Source organism: Notamacropus eugenii, chromosome 1, assembly GCF_028372415.1.
Source record: "Notamacropus eugenii isolate mMacEug1 chromosome 1, mMacEug1.pri_v2, whole genome shotgun sequence".
In the NCBI taxonomy this organism is placed as follows: Eukaryota; Metazoa; Chordata; class Mammalia; order Diprotodontia; family Macropodidae; genus Notamacropus; species Notamacropus eugenii.
In genome coordinates this window covers 106227946-106245590 of record NC_092872.1, presented here as the reverse complement: position 1 = coordinate 106245590, position 17645 = coordinate 106227946, and the positions used below count along the sequence as shown (strand labels likewise).

Here is a 17645-nt window from a genome sequence, read left to right as displayed (position 1 = left end):
AAAAGTTTTATTTCTCTGAGGCATTAGTTTTCCTAAGTAAATATGGAAGTAGGTTTTTAAATATACATATATATATATATATATATATAACTATAGCCTTTATTTCTGTGATCTACTTTGAAATTTCATTATGTAATCGTGTTATTTTGTGATAGATTTGTTTGACCAGGGATTTTTTTGGTTTGGTTGGTTGGTTTGGGGTTTTTTGTTTTTTGGGTTTTTTTTGGCAATGGCAGCTTTACAAGAAACCAAACCAAAACAAAAGAGTTCAGGTTCACAAACATGTCATCTGTTTTCCAGGGCTTTCCTCTTTATTTTATTTATCCCTTAATGTCACAAAAGATACTCAATAATGTCATGAAATAATTAACTGATTTGTCTTGTATGTGAACATTTTAAGTTCTCTATATTGTAAGTGATCAATGTAAATGTTTTGAACCCTTTTCAAAATATCTTTATTTATATTTATTATTATATTGTATGATGTATAATGCATATTATTATATTATATTTATATATGTACATGTATATATAGAACTTACAGTGTTTGTCAAGTAAGCTAGGATTGACACTGGGGCTGGTAACTAACTTGGAATATAGAAAACTGGAGAATCATGAAAACAGAAAAATGAGGAACTACAGTGGTACTATGCCTGGCAAGGAATCATAAAATTTTTGAGTAGAAAAGGAGGTTTTTCAGTACAATCTTCTGTCCTTCAAAGAATTTCTTATATAATACCCCACAACCTATATTTTTAAAGATTTCCAGAATCCAGTGATTCACTAATTTTCAAGACAGCATATTCCATTTTTGTATATATCACAGTTGCTAGAAACTTCATCCTTATGTTTATTTAGATACTTTGACAGATCCATGATCTCATCCATGTGAGTAACCTTTCCATGAATCAATTCCCAGTAGATATCACAGTCCCTTTAAACTTATAATCCTATTTGGTGCATGTCCATTTTCTTCCATAAATCCTTCATAAAGGATCTACCAAATGTGCATGAGACCTCCTTCTTATTCTTTTAACATTTTGAGAGTACCAATGTAATAATATCATAGGATTATTAATTTAGACCTAGAAGGAATCTCAGAGTCCATCTAGTCCAACTCCTTTATTCTATATTTGAGCAAACTGAGGCTCCAGTTGGTTAAGGCACTTGTCCAAAGTGATACAGGGAGTAAGTATTAGAGGTCTCCCTCTCACTGCATACGCTGCCTGTCCATATCTTTCATCTAAATGTATATGTCCTTGATGATGCCTTTTATGTAATTTTTATGCATAAATCCTCATGAGTAATACACACCATGCAGGGCATATGGGGTGTTCAGGAGGAATAGCACCTCTGGTATGAGGGCTTGCTGAGCCCTTCTCATGGTTGCTCCCCTACCTTTGGTTGAATACTTGACACCAAACCCTCACCTGTGGCTCCAAGAAGCTGTACAATGCACAGTGGCCTCACCCAGGTAAAACTATCTTAGCAGACAGACTAAACCAGGTTGAAGGTAGCCAATAGGCCTCAAGCCCATTGATGAGTTAAGGGATGTCTACCCCCTGGCAGAATGAATGCATGAGGACAGTTTGTTCCAGTGGTCATGAAGGTACCTAAAGAAGGCACTGCGGAGTGCTTAGAGCTTGGTGAAGCATCGAAGATGCCAAGGCTATCCACTGCATCCCGGGTCATGGTCAGTTGTCTTGACTTTTGTCCTGCCACTGGACTTTGATGACTCTGGAAGAGAGAGCAAGGCTAATGGCTTTATGCAACCGTGCCCCAGCTTAAATCCAATTCATGTGCAAATCAAGATACCACCCATGATGTCACTGGTCCTCTTGGAAATGAAGGACAAACACCATCAACACACAGTGCATCTGTCTATTGTCTTTGGATCACATGCAGTTTTTATTATTCTGTCATCAGGACATGCCATGATTCATAGTCATACAGCATCACTGGGAGAATCATGGCATTGAAAAAGTAGGATTTTGTGGCAGTCAGCAACTTGGAATCATTAAGAGTACAGAAATATTTCCCAAATGCAGCATGTTAATAAAGGGTTACTGAACAAAGTTATCTGTGTAATAGCATGTGTCATAGAATCTTATATAATATTAACATATATGGAATACACCTTGCTGGGGAAGAAATTCTAAGGTGGAATTTCATTCTTCTGAATCAAATGCTTTTTGGAAATCAATAAGCAATAGACACAATAGAAGTCCTATTTTAGACAAATTCTCGGGCTATGAAGATGTGGTCTGGTATAAAAAATGTCCACAGAAACCAGTTTATTCTCTTTTCATGTGTTCATGAAACATACCCTCAATGTGTATATAGATCATTCTCGTAAATATTTGATAGAGATGAGACAATAGACAAAATAGGTCAATAGTTATCGTTGGCTTCTTAGTTGTCTTTTTTAGGTAATGATACCACCCATGATCTTTTCCATCCTCCCCCCTCCTACCCACTTTAAGATGTTTTGGAAACTGATCTCTTTGTACCTTCAGAATTTCATTTCCAGTATGGATTTTAATATTTACCGAGAAAGAGAGAGAGTCAGTTCCTCATCTCAATCCTTAAATGCCATTATTAGCTCTTCACATGGTACAGTGGATAATAAGATGATAGAATCCAAATGGAGTGATTCCATTGTCATTCTAGATGCGAATAACTGTAGGCTTAGGTTGGAGTATCTTGCATCATTCTTAGAATTTCGTGAAGTACTCACTCCCCAAATAGCTATTGGTACACGAGCTCCAATTATCTTTTTATCTTCAAGCTGGTTGATTTACCTATGCTGATTACAAGCACTGTGAGACAAGATGATTAAATGTCCCATGAAATAATGTTTCTTATTGCCTTTGGATATGTGATGAAATCAGTTTTTCTGGATCCTTTATTTGCCTTTGCTTAAGGAGAACCTGTGAACCTTGTTTCCACATAGCTGTGCCTTTTTCATGTCTTCTGGTTTTATTTGTAGTGAGAACGTTAATATGAGAACGTGTTTCATTTCTCTAGTAGTGTATATCAAGAGTTTTATAAAGTTGGCACATTGAGAGTTACATGAACCTTTGGAGTTAGTCTAAGAACTGTGTGATATTTAACTCCCTCTGTTGGCTTTTCTCTGCCACTGTTATCATGGAAATAGAAGGGGGGCAAACAATTACTTTTTACTTCCTTATCCTTACTTATCCATGCACATGGTATATGCCTCCAAGAAAAAATGTAAGCCTCTTGAGAGCAGATACTGTTTTATTTTTGTCTTTGTGTTGACATTGCCTTTGTATAACATTGTATAGTAGAGGATCGATAAATGTTTATAGTTGAGTTGAACTAAGGGTTTTTTTTTACATTGGAGAAGAGAACAGGATAAGTACTTTAAGGACTCCCATGTGGGAGTAAGTTAGACTTGATCTACTTGGCCCTAGAGTTAGGAACAGAACTGGATGGGAGCAGATTTGAGATTGTAAGAGGAAATGTGCTTACCATTAGAAATACCTAAAAATTAAAATGGGATGCTTTTTAAAGTAGTGGAATTCCTGTCACTGGAGGTAATCAACGCACTGAATGACTCTTGCATGAAGAGGATATTTTATTTTTATTAATTTATTTTTTGTTTTCAATATTTATTTCCACAAATTTTGAGTTCCAAATTTTCTCTCCATCTCTCCCTTTCCCCCACCTCAGATGGCTGGCATTCTGATCACCCCTTCCCCCCAGTCTGCCCTCCTTTCTATTAACCGCCCTCTATCCCCTTCCCCCTTAGTTTATTGTAGGGCAAGATAGATTTCTATGCCTCATTGCCTGTATATCTTATTTCCAAATTGCCAGTGAAAACAATTTCTAATATTTCTTTTTAAAACTTTGAGTTCCAAATTCTATCCCTTCTTCCTTCCCCATCCACCCTCATTGAGAAGGCAAGCAATTCAACATAGATTATACACATGTGTAGTTATGCAAAACACTTCCGTAATAGTCCTATTGTGAAAGACTATATTTCCCACCATCCTATCCTACCCCTCACTTATTCTGTTTTCTCCTTTGACCCTGTCCCTTTTCAAAAGTGATTGCTTCTCCCTCCCCTCCCCCAATCTTCCCTCCCTTCTATCATTCCCCACCTCTCCCCCTCCCATCCCCTTCCCCTTTACTTTCCTGTAGGGTAAGATACTCAATTGAGTGTGTATGTTATTCCCTTCTTAAGTCAAATCTGATGAGAGTAAAGTTCATTCATTCCCTTTTACTGCCCCTGCCCCCCCCCCATCCCCTCCATTGTGAAACCTTTTTTTTGGCTTTTTTTATGTGAGATAATTTACCCCATTCTATTTCTCCCTTTCTCCTTCTCTCAGTATATTCCTCTTTTAATTTTTTTAGATATCATCCCTTCATATTCAACTCAACCTGAAGAGGATATTTTTAAAGAGGAGTCTTTCAGTATGGGTTGGCTGGATGACCTTTGAAGTTGTTTCTAATGCTGAGATCCTATGACTTCGGGACTTTTTAACCTATTTCATAGGTCACTATAGCCAAAAAAGTTAGTCACTAAATGGCCAGGCTTCTGCTGAGCATTTCCTGACTTAGGCTAGTCTTCAGATAGCAGACAATCCCCAAGGAAATGCCTTTGTATTTTGTATTTGTAATTCTCTTTACATACATATTTTCCTCCCCAATAGAATGTAAGTGCCTTGAAGGCAGGAACTGTTTTATTTTTAGCTTTATATTGACAATAATTAATACAGTCCCAAACACAGAGTAGGTGCTTAATAAATGCTTCCTGAATTGGGCCCAAGGTCAATGCTTTTCTAGATTGGTAGTATCAGTCAGAGTGTGAACTCCACTGGCATAGCCATACCCTGAAGAGACATTAAAAAAGGCCTTTTGTGCCTCCTTCTAACTTCCACATATTTTTAGTATTGTGGCTAGAGTATTAATGACTCTGGACCACTTCAGCAGTCTAGTGAAGTCTATAGACCTCTTCTCAAAATAATGTTTTTAAATGTATAGAATAAAATGCATAGGATTACTAAGGAAATCAGTTCTATGGAAATAGTTATCAAGATAATAACAAGAATAATACAATGTTCCAGAACAGCTCTTTGAACACCTTCTCCAGAATCAACAATCCCAATTCCCTCAGCCTTTCTTCATATAACATGGCTTCTAGATCTTTCACAACACTGGTTGCCTTTTGTTGAACATGTTCTTATTCATCAGTATTCATCCTAAAAAAAATATCCAGAATACAACAAAATGCTCCAGATGTAATCTTACTGGTGCAAAAAACATAGGATGATTGTGTTGTGTTATGTCTGTATGTTAGGGGTTTTCCATGGGACAATGTATTATCCTCTGTGAGTTCCTTGGTGTTTTTGAGTGTCTGTCATTCATTCATGTTCTCGAAAAAGCCTTGAATTTGGAGTTAAAAGATCCAGATTTGGGCATAGTTTGATGTTGGCTCTGACACTTCCTACCTGTGTAACCTTAAGCAAGCTTCTTCACCTCTTTGGGACTCAGTTTCCTCTGTAAAATGAGAGGCTGGGCTAGATGATCTCTAAGGTCTGTCCCTTGGCAGCTCAAAATCTCGTGCTTCTATAAGTCTGTACTGCAATGATTTCCAGAATAGATCAGTAGTAATAAAGCATAATCATCATCTCCTTCCTACTTGCCTTACTGATGCCCTTTGCAACAATCTGAAACCATACTTCTCTTAATGCAGCCTCAGATTATGTTAGCCTTTTTGGCAGCCTCTTGGCTTGTATTGAATTTTTAGCCAACTAATATCCTTAAATAGGTGCTCCCCCTCTCCCTGTCATGAGCAAGGTATCCTCTCATCACAAACTTGTGTAGAGTTGATTTGTTTGTTTTTTCTTCCCCGTTAAAAAAAGAAAATATTTAAAATTTATTATTTAATGATGGAAAAGGTGGCTCATTGGATGAAACACTAAATTTGGAGTCAGAAGATATAGTTCAAATCCAGCCCCTGCCACTAATTTTACCCATTGCATTTTGGCTAAGTCACTTAATCTCTCTCTGTTCCTCAGATTCCTCGTTTTTAAAATAGGGTCCTGGACTAGATGGCTTCTAGGTTCCTGCTGTCTCTCAAACTGGGATCCTAAGATGCTAAGATTTAGTGATATGACAACAGGAATCCAGTTAAATATAAGGGATACATGTTATCCGGAACCAGGATGAAAGGGAAAATTATAGTCAAACCAGAAAAACATAGAAAATGACCTCTGAAAGTCAAAAGGATCAACTATGGAGAGTGGCTGTGCACTAACTCCAACAGGACCTGCCTATGACATGTGCAGGGAAGGACAGCTGTGCCCCTTTCCCCTGGTTACTTCCTCTGGGGCAAGTTGTTGTTGGCAGGTCAAAATGGTGTTGAATAGTTGCTGCATCTGGGAAAAGGGGGCTAGACAATACAGATCTGCCACTGGCCAATCAACAACTTGGCCTGACATTCAATCATGTCTAAAGACTATTTTCTTTAGATGCTATGTCCTTAATACAAACATTTTGACCCCAAATGCTGGGCCTCCCATGGTCTTGACAATCGTGTTATTTAGCACGTTAGAGTGGGTGTCAACTGAAACTTCCACCTCTGATTTCTGTGACACAAGGACATCATGAAAGACCTGGGGATAAATAATTATCAGAGCCTTTAATACTGGCAGCACTTTTTGAAGCCTGGGTCAGATAAGGTTTAAGGAGGATTAGATCTAGATTTAAGAAGGGCTAGGTTGGTAGGGTTATTTTTGGGGGGAGGGGATGGTGCTTTCTTAAATACTCTAGGATTTTACAAGGGGGGGAAATAGGCTGATCACCCTGGGGATAAGCTGCTCCAGAAATAAAAGTGGTGAGCTCTGTGTCCTTTTCAGTGAGAGCTCCTCTTTACTCACTAGTAAAAAAAACTAGGATAGTGAGGGGCTTGAGAATTTTTAAACGCTTACCCACAAAGAAGGCAGGGAAAGGCACTCCCCAGAGGCAATCCTGTTCTGTCACACAGACTCACTCAGGATGACAATCTGCTCCTCAGTAATCACTGACCAGCCTGAAGAGAGATTTTTGTAACCGAGCCAGAGTTCCCTGGCTTGGGTTCGCAGTGGGGCTCTGGCACATACTGTTGTTTATAAGACAGAATCTTGTTCCACTCCCAGGAGACAGCTTACACACCAAAATTATTTTGTTTCCTAGTACCAAACAGGTTAGAGGGGAGAAGATGAAGGAGGAAAAAAATAAACAAGTCCAATCCCCTTCCCTCCCCCTTAGAAGGACAGCTTCTCTCCAAATCCCCTGGAAGCTCATTTTCTAATGCCAGAGGAGTGACTAACCTTTGCTTCTGGCCTTAGCAGACTGTTTCAGATGCCTCAGGTTTGTAGAGGGGAAATGGAGCAAAAGAAAAACTTTTAAGAGCTTTCTTTGCCTTACGTGTCCCTCTCTTTTTTAGAATCAACCTTGCATCCCTGGAAGAACTCAGATGCTTCTTCTAGAAAACTCCTTGCCTGGCCCAGCTACTCTTTCCCCAACCTAACAACAATAAACAATTCAATCTTAAATGGCTTGAAAGTTCCCAAAATTCTTTTTTCATCAGCCTGTTACATGTGTAGCAGTTGGGACGTGCCCTCACACATGGGCCCCCAAGAAAGTTGCCCTATCAGTCCTCACTTAAAGCATAACCTCAACCTGTGTGGTTACTCTCACCAGATAACGAGAGGGCATTAGTCAAACAGAAGACATTAATCAAATGGCATAGCGATTAAAGTAATAAGACCCCTCCATCTATGCTTGGGGCACACTTTTCCAGAGATTTCCACACCACCAGTGAAGAAGGACACACACAGAGAAAATGTGACCCAGAGAACATGCATGGAGGACACACAGGGGAAGTAGGAGAAGCTAGGAAACATGCACAGAGCAAGTGCCAGGAAACTGTGTGTGTCAGAGCAACTTATACCTTCATTGCTTTAGGGCAGCCCATCTCTCCTAGTGACATCATCATTCTGCCTCTGTTGGCTGGATCATCTCATTTCCTATGTTTGCTGGGTGTTGCCACTAATTTCATGGTTGCCTTGCTTCTATCAGCTACCATCTTCTGTGCCTCAGCTCTTTGGGTCTCTCTTCTTGGCTCTCAGCACTGGAGTGTTATGGTGCAGCAACTACACAACCTTGCCCTTACAAGGGCTGCCTAGTTCATAGTCAAAGCAAAAAACCATCACACCTAACCTTTAAGCATTGCTGAAAACAGTCAACCAAAGTGCTCCAAGCTAATATTAAATCTATTCTATTGCTTCCCTGTGTCTGATTGCTGATTTAAAGTCCATGGTCCCAGATAACTATCTGACTTAAGGCTAAAAATTCTTTGTAAATCTTGTCTAACTCCTTAGAAGGGCCTTGTTCCCCTAAAAGCCAAATTGGGGATTCTGTCCTGCCCCTAACCCCACAGGAGCTGTGGGCTGTGAAGGCTCCCTAGCTCACAAGATCCTCTCTAATTGACATGCCATTGAAATTCAGCAATGACAAAAGATAAAGAAAGCAATCCATTTCTTTCCATTTTCCTGTTACCTATCTGTCTTCACTACATCTGTTTACCAACAACAAAGCCCTTGATTTGGGGGCTTTGTTCTGGCCAGCACAAATTCTCATTATTTCCTTACATTTTGCTGTTTGGTCATTTTTTTAGTCATTTCTGACTCTTTATTCTCCAATTTTGGGTTTCTTTGGCAGAGATTCTGTAGAGTTTTGCTACTTCCTTCTCCAGCTCATTTCACAGGTAAAGAAACTGAAGCTAGATTTAAACTCAAGAAAATGATTCTTCCTGATTCCAGTTCCAATAACACCTAAGTGCCCATTATTTTATATAAAGATGAAAAAATAAGGGTCAGAGAGAGTAGGTCACTTGTCTCAAATAGCTAATAAATGTTAGGAAAGTAATTGAGCCATTGCTTTGGGCAATTAAACAGATAACATGGGTAAGGGCCTTGGGGAACTTCTTGAGAGGCAGAGTCTTCTAGAGGAGAGAAGTCCTGGACTTGGAGTTAGGAAGACCTGAGTTCAAATGTTGCCTCCGCTAACAACTAGCTTCGCAAATAGTGACAAATCATTTCCCCATTTCTGAGACTCAGTTTTCCTCTTCTACAAAATGGGGATCACAGTATCCTCAGGATTATTATGAGGAATCAAATGAGATAATGTAAAGCATTTTGTAAACCTTAAAGCACTATTCAAGGGCCAAGTTCAACTGTTAGCATAACTCAGTGCTTTCAGCCTAGTCTTTCAATGATGTATCTATGTGGGAGGGAAGGGATGGAAATCTAGAATCTGGTCTGCACCTTTACTTTAAAGGGTCTCACGAAAAGGGAAAATACGAATGCCTTTCTCCTACTCTCCAAATGCTCAAGTGTTGATTTCAGAATACCCCATGCTGCTACTCTGCTCCCTACCTAAAAATAATAATTTTCTGTTGAGAATCTCTTGTTGCTTGCTTTGACAGCCCCTACAGTCTTCTCTTGGCAGGAATCTCAGATGGTACATTAATGCTGTCCAGAGCAAACTTGTCTTCAGATTTATTTAAAGCAGTCCTAAAATGGTTTGAAAAACTCCTGGGTGCTTTACTATCTTTTTTCTTTTCCTTCCTTCCTTTCTTCCTTCCTTCCTTCCTTCCTTCCTTCCTTCCTTCCTTCCTTCCTTCCTTCCTTCCTTCCTTCCTTCCTTCCTTCCTTCCTTCCTTCCTTCCTTCCTTCCTTCTTTCCTTCCTTTCTTCCTTCCTTCCTTTCTTTTTTTTAGCTTTCCAAATAGAGCTAATCTTTCAGGACTCATCTATACGGAGACAAATAATGCATGCATAGGTCACAGAGGTTGTGACTAAAAATAATTGATTGTGTTTACAGTCAGAAATAGACATGTGTTACCGTGTTTCTAAAGGCTGACATAACAGTTGAAGTCTCTTGCAGACCAAATCTCTCATTTTCACTTGTCCTAAATAAATAAATAAATAGATGAAACTGCTCCCCTCCCTCAGGGCTGGATTTCTTAATATTTGATTAGGACCCAAAAGTGAAAAGCTCTAAAGAAACCTCAACCAAACTACCAAACCTGTGCAGCTATTTTGGAGTTGTTCTGGAAAGGGCAGCATATTTTTGCTTCAGAAAGCAATTCAAAAATTGTTACCACAAGATCATTTAAAAACAGTTAAATTATAAAAATGGAAACTGGTGCCTAATTTTTGTTAATATATGTCTCTTGAGAATTGTTGAGTGGGAAGCACGAACTGGGAAGATAAAAACTGTATGGTATCTTGTCTTTTAAGAATATATTTTTTTTTTTGGTGAATTTACCAATTTTCAGCAAATAAATGCTTCAATAAACAAAGAACCAAAAAGAGAACTGAGTAGGAGCCCACGAACTTGTCACATAGCATTTATTTTTTAAATGCGTATTAAGTTTAACAAGGCTATAGTAACAAAATTGCCCTGTTTGCTTTTCTCCTAAATTTCTTTTTCTTGTCATCTTTGTATTTTAAAATATTGATGTTTTCCTTCCTTCCTTCCCTCTCTTTCTTACTCTCATTTTTTTCTCTCTTCCTTTACCTCTTTCTTTCTCTCTTTTTATAACTTTAGTCTTTGCTCTACTTTCATAGGTGTGTTTTGTAAGATAAACAAGGCACTGAAATGTATGGTAGCACCCACACTTTTATTGCTTCTCCATTAGCCAGTAATAGTATCTAAATTCACTTTAAACTTATCTTTCATGCTCTGCATGGAGTGTAAATAGCTAATTCAATTCATTTCGTTTGAATATAACCACAAAGTTAGGTTCTGGAGATAAAAAAAAAATGAATTAATAAGAAAGTTTTTATTAGAATCCTTAGAGTACAATGGCAAAGTAGATGGTTCTGAACCTCAGGTAACTAACAATTCTACTATTGTATTAGCAAATGAAACAATATTTGTAAAGTTCTAAGCACGGAGCCTGACACGTCATAGTAAGCACCTAATCCCTATTTCCTCCTTGTCTTTGTATTCCAGCATCTGAACATAAACATCTGCTTAAATATATAATATGTAATAAGTATAATAAATATAAATGCATAGGGGCAGCTAGATGGGATAGAGCTCTGGGCTTGGAGTCAGGAAGACTCATATCCATGAGTTCAAATCTGGTCTCAGACAATTACTAGCTGTGTGACCTTGGGCAAGTCACTTAATCCTGTTTGCCTTAGTTCCTCAACTGTGAAAGAAGCTGGAAAATGAAATGACAAACAACTCCAATATCTTTGCCGAGAAAACCCCAAATGGGGTTACAAAGAGTCTGACACAACTGAAACAACTGAACAACAAGTATAATTTGAGGAAGGAAACAATGCTAACAACTGGGAGGAGGGAAGAGAATTGAGAAGGCTTCCTTCCTGTAGGAGGTTGTCCCTTAATTGAGCCTTGAGTCAGTTAAAGATTCTGGAAGGCAGAAGTGAGGAGGGTCCCTAAGCACAGAGGATAACCTCTACAAAGGCATGGAGGTATGTGATAAAATTGCGAGTTTGGAAAAGCAAAAAGGTCATTTTTTGGTCAAAACAACTTAGTTTCTTGACTACAGAACAAAGTTTAATTTCTCATTTCCTTATATGAACTTCTTTGCAGAAGTGACAGTGTCTAAATACAGCTGTATGCCCAATTATCCCTCTGATAGCAAAAAAAAAAAAAAAAAAGCCTGACCTTTTTTTCCATTGGATTTTGTTCCAAAGTTGGAGAAGAGAGGTGCTTTTCCAATTTCAGAACAAAAATCATCATGCCTCTTGTCTCCCTGTCTAGGCACAATGGTGCAATAAGTAGCTTTATTTTTTGCATCCACAGTTTGTATGGGATGACAGTGATCATGACCATGCTTGTTTATGTCCTTCCTTTTTCATCTGAGTGATTTAGCACAATATACAAATTTTAACTGACTGTAAATACTTTTCACTCTAAGTGGAATGTGATGCATTATCATTATTGTTAGATATTTCATATAATCATTATTATCTCCTTTGCATTTAACCTGAGAAAAGAGAATTCACAGTGACGGTTGTGACTCATGATGAAACTTGAAGGAACATTTTTTTATGTCAACGATTTTCCATGACTCATTGGAAAAGGGTTGGATAATATTTTAGCATCCCCAAGAGGAATCAAAGCGACCCAATCTGGCTTAAAATCTCTAAGATTCCCCTCTCCAAGTAGGGAGATGGAGAGCAGTTTTTATGCGGGAAGGGTGGGTGGAAACTTTGGGTTTTAGTGTACTACAAGTTCAATATGAGTTAATTATGGGTTATGGCAGCCAGAAAGGCCAGTGTAATCCTAGGCTGCCTTAAGAAAGACAGTTTTTGGAACAAGGGAGGTGATCATTCTTCTGTATTCCATTCTGATTTTACCATGTTTTGGGAGATGTGCTCAGAGCATGCAAAGAGGAGTGGCCAACATAATAAAGGGCTTCTTGATCATGCCCTACAAGGATAATTTGAAGGAATTGATTGTGTATAGCCTGGGGAAGACCCTGAAAAATGCCTTAAAGTACCTGAAGGTTTTCCATTGTGTCTATGAGACTCTGCTTGGTCCTAGAAGTCAGAATTGGGGCAAGTAGGTGGAAGTCAGGGAAAGGCAGATTTAGGTCTGGTGCAAGTGTAAGCACAAAACATAGGTGTCCTATAAAGGTCACCCCATAGGGTGTGTGTGCTGAGCTCTTCTGGCAACTTCTGGGTTCACATGGCTCAAATCTGGGTGGATTGTTACTTGAACTAATCCACTCGAGAAACTCTGAGTAGCCACATCATAACTCTTCAAGACACAAGACAAAAAACTCTCCCATGACAGGCAAGAAGAAGGGGTTGTCTTTTCCCAGCCCCTCTCCCCCATCCTGGCTTCATGGTTGTTGTGAGCACATGGAAGCTAAAACATACGTCCTGCCTGGGAGAACCTGAAACTAGACCTCAGAGTCCTACCTGCCTCTTCTGCTTTGTGTTTTTTCCTGATTAGAGGCAACTTACCAAGCAGTGATTCTGAGATGTCTATTTCTAGCCTGAGAGGCCATCTTTTGCTTTTGGGAGCTCCAGAGATCCTGGGACCTTAGCTGGTATGAGATGCCCTCTGTGTATCCATTATATATGTTAAAGGGGAAGGTAACAGCAAGTCAGAGGACAAGTTCACCCCCCAGCCTGACTTGCTGTAAGACATTAATCTAGAAGGAATTATTTGGGCAGTACAGAGCCAAAGTGAGTTGTAAAATACCTATTCAGCAGTCTTGCAAACTGCTTCATGCTTAAATGTTTAAGTTTTGACCCCCAGGCATAGTATAACAGTAATTATAAGTTAGTCTATCGCATTGTAAGTCTGTTAATGTGGACTGTGAGCCTGCTTTTTTATCATTTCTTTTGTGTAGAAAAAATAAATAACTGTCCTCCACCTGATTTACAATGTACATTGAATAGACTCCCCCTTGGGAGAGTCCCTAGACATGAAATAAAACCAAAGCTTTAATTTTCCCCAGGGCTCCAGGATAAGGGTACAAAGAGACAAGAGAGTCTTATCCCTCTCTTTAGAGGTCAGTCTCTCCCAGGTTCATGTCCATGGGTCTTGAACTAAAAAGGTTCTCTTAGTGGAGAGGAAGAGAGTATAATTGCCTAAACTTAGGTTTTAGGGATTCTGGTCCCTGGTCAAGAAGATGACATTCCATCTCCTTTCTCCATTAACTACGCCCATGCGGGCAATGTTCTGGTCCCTCACTTCTACCTCTTAGAATTCCTGGCTTCTTTCAGGACTCAATTCAAATTCTACCTTTTACAGGAGACTTTGCTAATTCCCTTGCAGCTGGCACTTTCCCCTTCCATGTTTCTTTCTACTTTGTGTAAATCGTGGATGTATCTACATACACTTTGGATAGAGTGCTGGAAATGGAATCAGGAGAACCTGAGTTCAAATTCCACCTCCCACACGTACTAGCTGTGTAACTTTGAACAAAGTATTTAATTTCTGTTTGCTTCAGTCTTCTCATCTATAAAGTGGGGGAAATAATAGCACCTTCCAGGCTTGTAGTGAAGATAAAATGAACTAATATTTATAAAGTACTTTGTAAACCTCCAAGAGCTATAGAAATTCTGGCTACCATAGGTATTATTAATATTAGAATGGAGCCTCCCTGAGGGCAGGTACTGTTTCTGTCTTTCTTTGTAAGCCCAGCGCTTCCTAGGCACGGTTCCTGCTTCTTGACTTACATAGATAAACTACCCACCAATTTTAATTCCAGTATCTGCCAGACTAAAAATACATGAACTACTCTTATCATTCTTGAGGAGATGTTAGTAGTGACACCCCATCCTGGAAAAGTCACTTAGTCTGGCCAAGCCAGTGACTTTTGGCCTTTGACCTTTTCACTAAACTTTCATTTATAGCCATTTAACATTTTATTCTCTGGCCCTTGATTTCTTAAGTCCAGATCTTTGCCATCTTTGACCTATGGTCTTTTATTCCCTAGCTTTTTTTTTTTTTTTGAACCTCATCATTCTGAATTTTGATATATGGACTCTTATCTGGTGACTGTAGCCTCCTGATTCTTTCCTAGAAGATTTGACAGTTGACCTTCTTTTAGCAGCTAAACTTGATCCTTTCAGCTTTCAAAACTGACCTTTGATCTTAGTGGGTGGTGTCCAATTAGTGAATGTACTCAGAATATCTGGAAGAGCTACAGGAGAGAGGTGCTTTGCAAGTTCCCAGAAATGCTACTGATGGTGACTTTTATGTTTCAACACAGAGCAAGAGTGAAGCAAGATCCAGCGCCGTCTCATATTTAGAGCAGGAAATTATTTTGACTGTACATCTGAGTCATTGCCTGACCTTGTGATGCTGAACTCATGCCCCTGGGTCTAGGAAATGGATTGTCTTTGAAGTCTAAAGTGAATAATAAAGCCTGACATTTGTCTTTCCAAAAGTATGACGCTATCTTACCTAGTTTTAACTGTATACGCTTCTAGCTACACACGATTTACTAATTAAATAGATATCTCAATACATAGTCAGCAATATTAAGATATAATTTTCTTTTTTTTTTTTTACTTTTACTTGTAGTGGATATCATTTCAGAATATATCCCTTCTTATCTCCCACTTAGCAAGTTCAGCAAAACTAACCATCCCTTCCTATGGATGGGAAGTTACACAGTGCTTCCCATCTATAGCCCTCCCCTACCCCCTTCATTCTTATTCTCAAAGAGAACCAGTAACATCCCAAGGGTGATCCCTTGACTCCTGCATGCATTGGATTTAAGTGAGGCAGAGCTGGTACAACATGTAGAATGCTGGGCCTAGCGTCAGGAAGACTCATGTTCTTGAGTTCATATCCTGCCTCAGATACTTCATTAGGCAAGTGAAGGGAAGGAGGTACGTCTTTACATTGCCTCTTTAGGGAAAAGCTTGGTCATCGTAATTGCACAAAGTTCATTCTGAGAATTTTAACCATTTTGGTTTCTAATCAAGACATCTTTTCTAAATATGAACAGCTTTGTGGTTATCACCAGTTTACACTCTTCATTGAGAACTTGATAAGTTTTCCATTTTCAAGTTAAATACTTTTAGATTAGCTAGATGGTGAAATGTTGTTGTTGGTCCCTCCTGCTCAGAGAGGGCAATGACTTGTGTGTGAACTGGACCTGAGTGAGCCAGGGCTGTGCAAAGGTATCAGCTTCACTCTCTCCTCCAGAGCTATCGAGGACTGGGGATGGCCCAGGGATGCTGCGGGTAACCTTGGCCTTTCTAAATTAAGGTCTTTCTCAGGTCTCAGTTTATCTGAGGCAACACCCATTCGATGACTAAGGGGGTAAGAACTGAGACAAAGGATGGTCTAATTTGCCACCACAAAAATATCAGTCTGGGAGGGGAAGACCCTCAGAGTTTCTGACCAGAACAGAAAACAATTGCTGTTTTTACTCATTTTAAGTCAACAAAATCTAAATAATGAGCTATAGAGGTTTGGGCTGGGGGCCGTTATTGGCCATTCAGTAAAAGGCAGAGTGATTTAGGTTTAAAAGCATAGTCAAGTAGCACCATTTGAAACACAATAGATTTTTATAAAGCCTATTTTTTCAGAGTTATACTTCAAGAAATCATAAATCAAAATTTCACAGGACAAAAAGTAAATTGTTTCAGTTTTTGAAAATAATAATCATTTAAAAACTTGAATCCCCAAACTCCAGGAATATATTGCAAAATATAAGTGACCAAAAATTATATTCTGATGGACAGAGTACCCAGGGTATGGGGCCTACAGTGGAGAGAGGAACCACATGTGATGAAGGAAGAAGAAGAGGAGAAAAAAATAGAAGCATCCCCCAACTTTTACTTGAATCGGCATTTTGGGTTCCCAGAGGGAAGCTACAACTACTCTCAGATAACATGGTAAAGACAGTTAATAGAAAAAAGTATTTTTCTAAAAATTTGGTTTCCTCCTTCCCACAAATGCACAGAGCATCCATGAGAGGAGTAAACTTAGACACAATAGTGGTGAGGCATACATGTAAGAAATATGTGTGACAAACGTGGAACTCACAACACCTGTTCTGGAAGTCTTTTCCTCTGTGTAGAGATCTCATGCAGAATCCTTTGTTCTTATTCTGAAAGAGGACCAGTAGCAACCCAAGGGTGATATCTTGACTCTTGCATGCATTGGATTTAAGTGAGGCAGAGCCTAGAGTCAGGAAAACTCATGCTCCTGAGTTCAATCCTGCCTCAGATACTAAGTATCTGTGGGATCCTGGGCAAGTCACTTAACCCTGTTGCTTCCATTTCCTCATGTGGAACATGTGCTGGAGAAGGAAATGGCAAATCATTCCAGTGTGTTTGCTGAGAAAAACCCAAATGTGGTCACAGAAACTGGACGTGATGGAAAATAACTAAATTATCAATAACAACTTTAAATTAACATATCATAAAACTCCACTAAAGTAAGTGACCCTGGGTCCTGAAAAACTCTCCTAGAAGATCTAGGTCCTACCAAGCTGGAAAGTCCTCTAGGAGGGGCTTGGCAAAGGACAGTGTGTTTGTCATCTAAGGACAACATGGTGCTGGACTAATTCAGTCTGGGTTAAAATCTATTAATTACTGGTGTGACTTTGGGCAAGTCACTTAACTTTTCTGTGCCTCATTTTCCTTATAATTATAACAGATAACATTTATATAGTGCTTAAAGTCTAGAAAGTACTTTACGTAGGTGAGTGGGGTTGGACTTCACCTTACTGAAGGAACTGACTCAATGAAGTGAGAATACTTTTATTAAATCAATCAGTTGAATTCATTCAACTAGGCATAGAAGTCTGTGATCAGTTTGGAAGGAGTGAAAGTCTTTTTTTTTAGAAAAGAAATGAAATGGGGCAACTATACAGAACGTGTATTTGGACTAGTTGAAGAGACTTGGTCATGCCCTGTGGGTATTTCATAAAATAGCAAACCAGTTTGGAACCTAACATTCCATTGTCTGGCCAGCAGAGAAGAGAAAGTAGTTCTAACCAACTCCCTGAAAGGGAGAGACTTGTTGGGGGAAGGCACTGGGGAAGAGCTTCTATTTTCTCCATATCCCCCTTGGCCAGAGGATAACCTTGTGAACTTAAAAGGATTAGAGAAC

At 39.1% G+C, this 17645-nt stretch overlaps 1 long non-coding RNA gene across 2 annotated transcripts in view; it reads left to right on the top strand.

Moving 5' to 3' along the window:
* LOC140505513 (uncharacterized) overlaps positions 1 to 17645 on the top strand; it is a 137668-nt gene that overhangs the window by 106164 nt on the left and 13859 nt on the right. The window contains exon 3 of one of the 2 annotated variants that reach the window (XR_011967544.1): positions 16271 to 16423. The exons of the other annotated variant lie outside the window; for it this stretch is intronic. This is a non-coding gene — a long non-coding RNA (uncharacterized lncRNA). The remainder of the gene's footprint in view (positions 1 to 16270; positions 16424 to 17645) is intronic. 2 annotated transcript variants of the gene reach the window in all.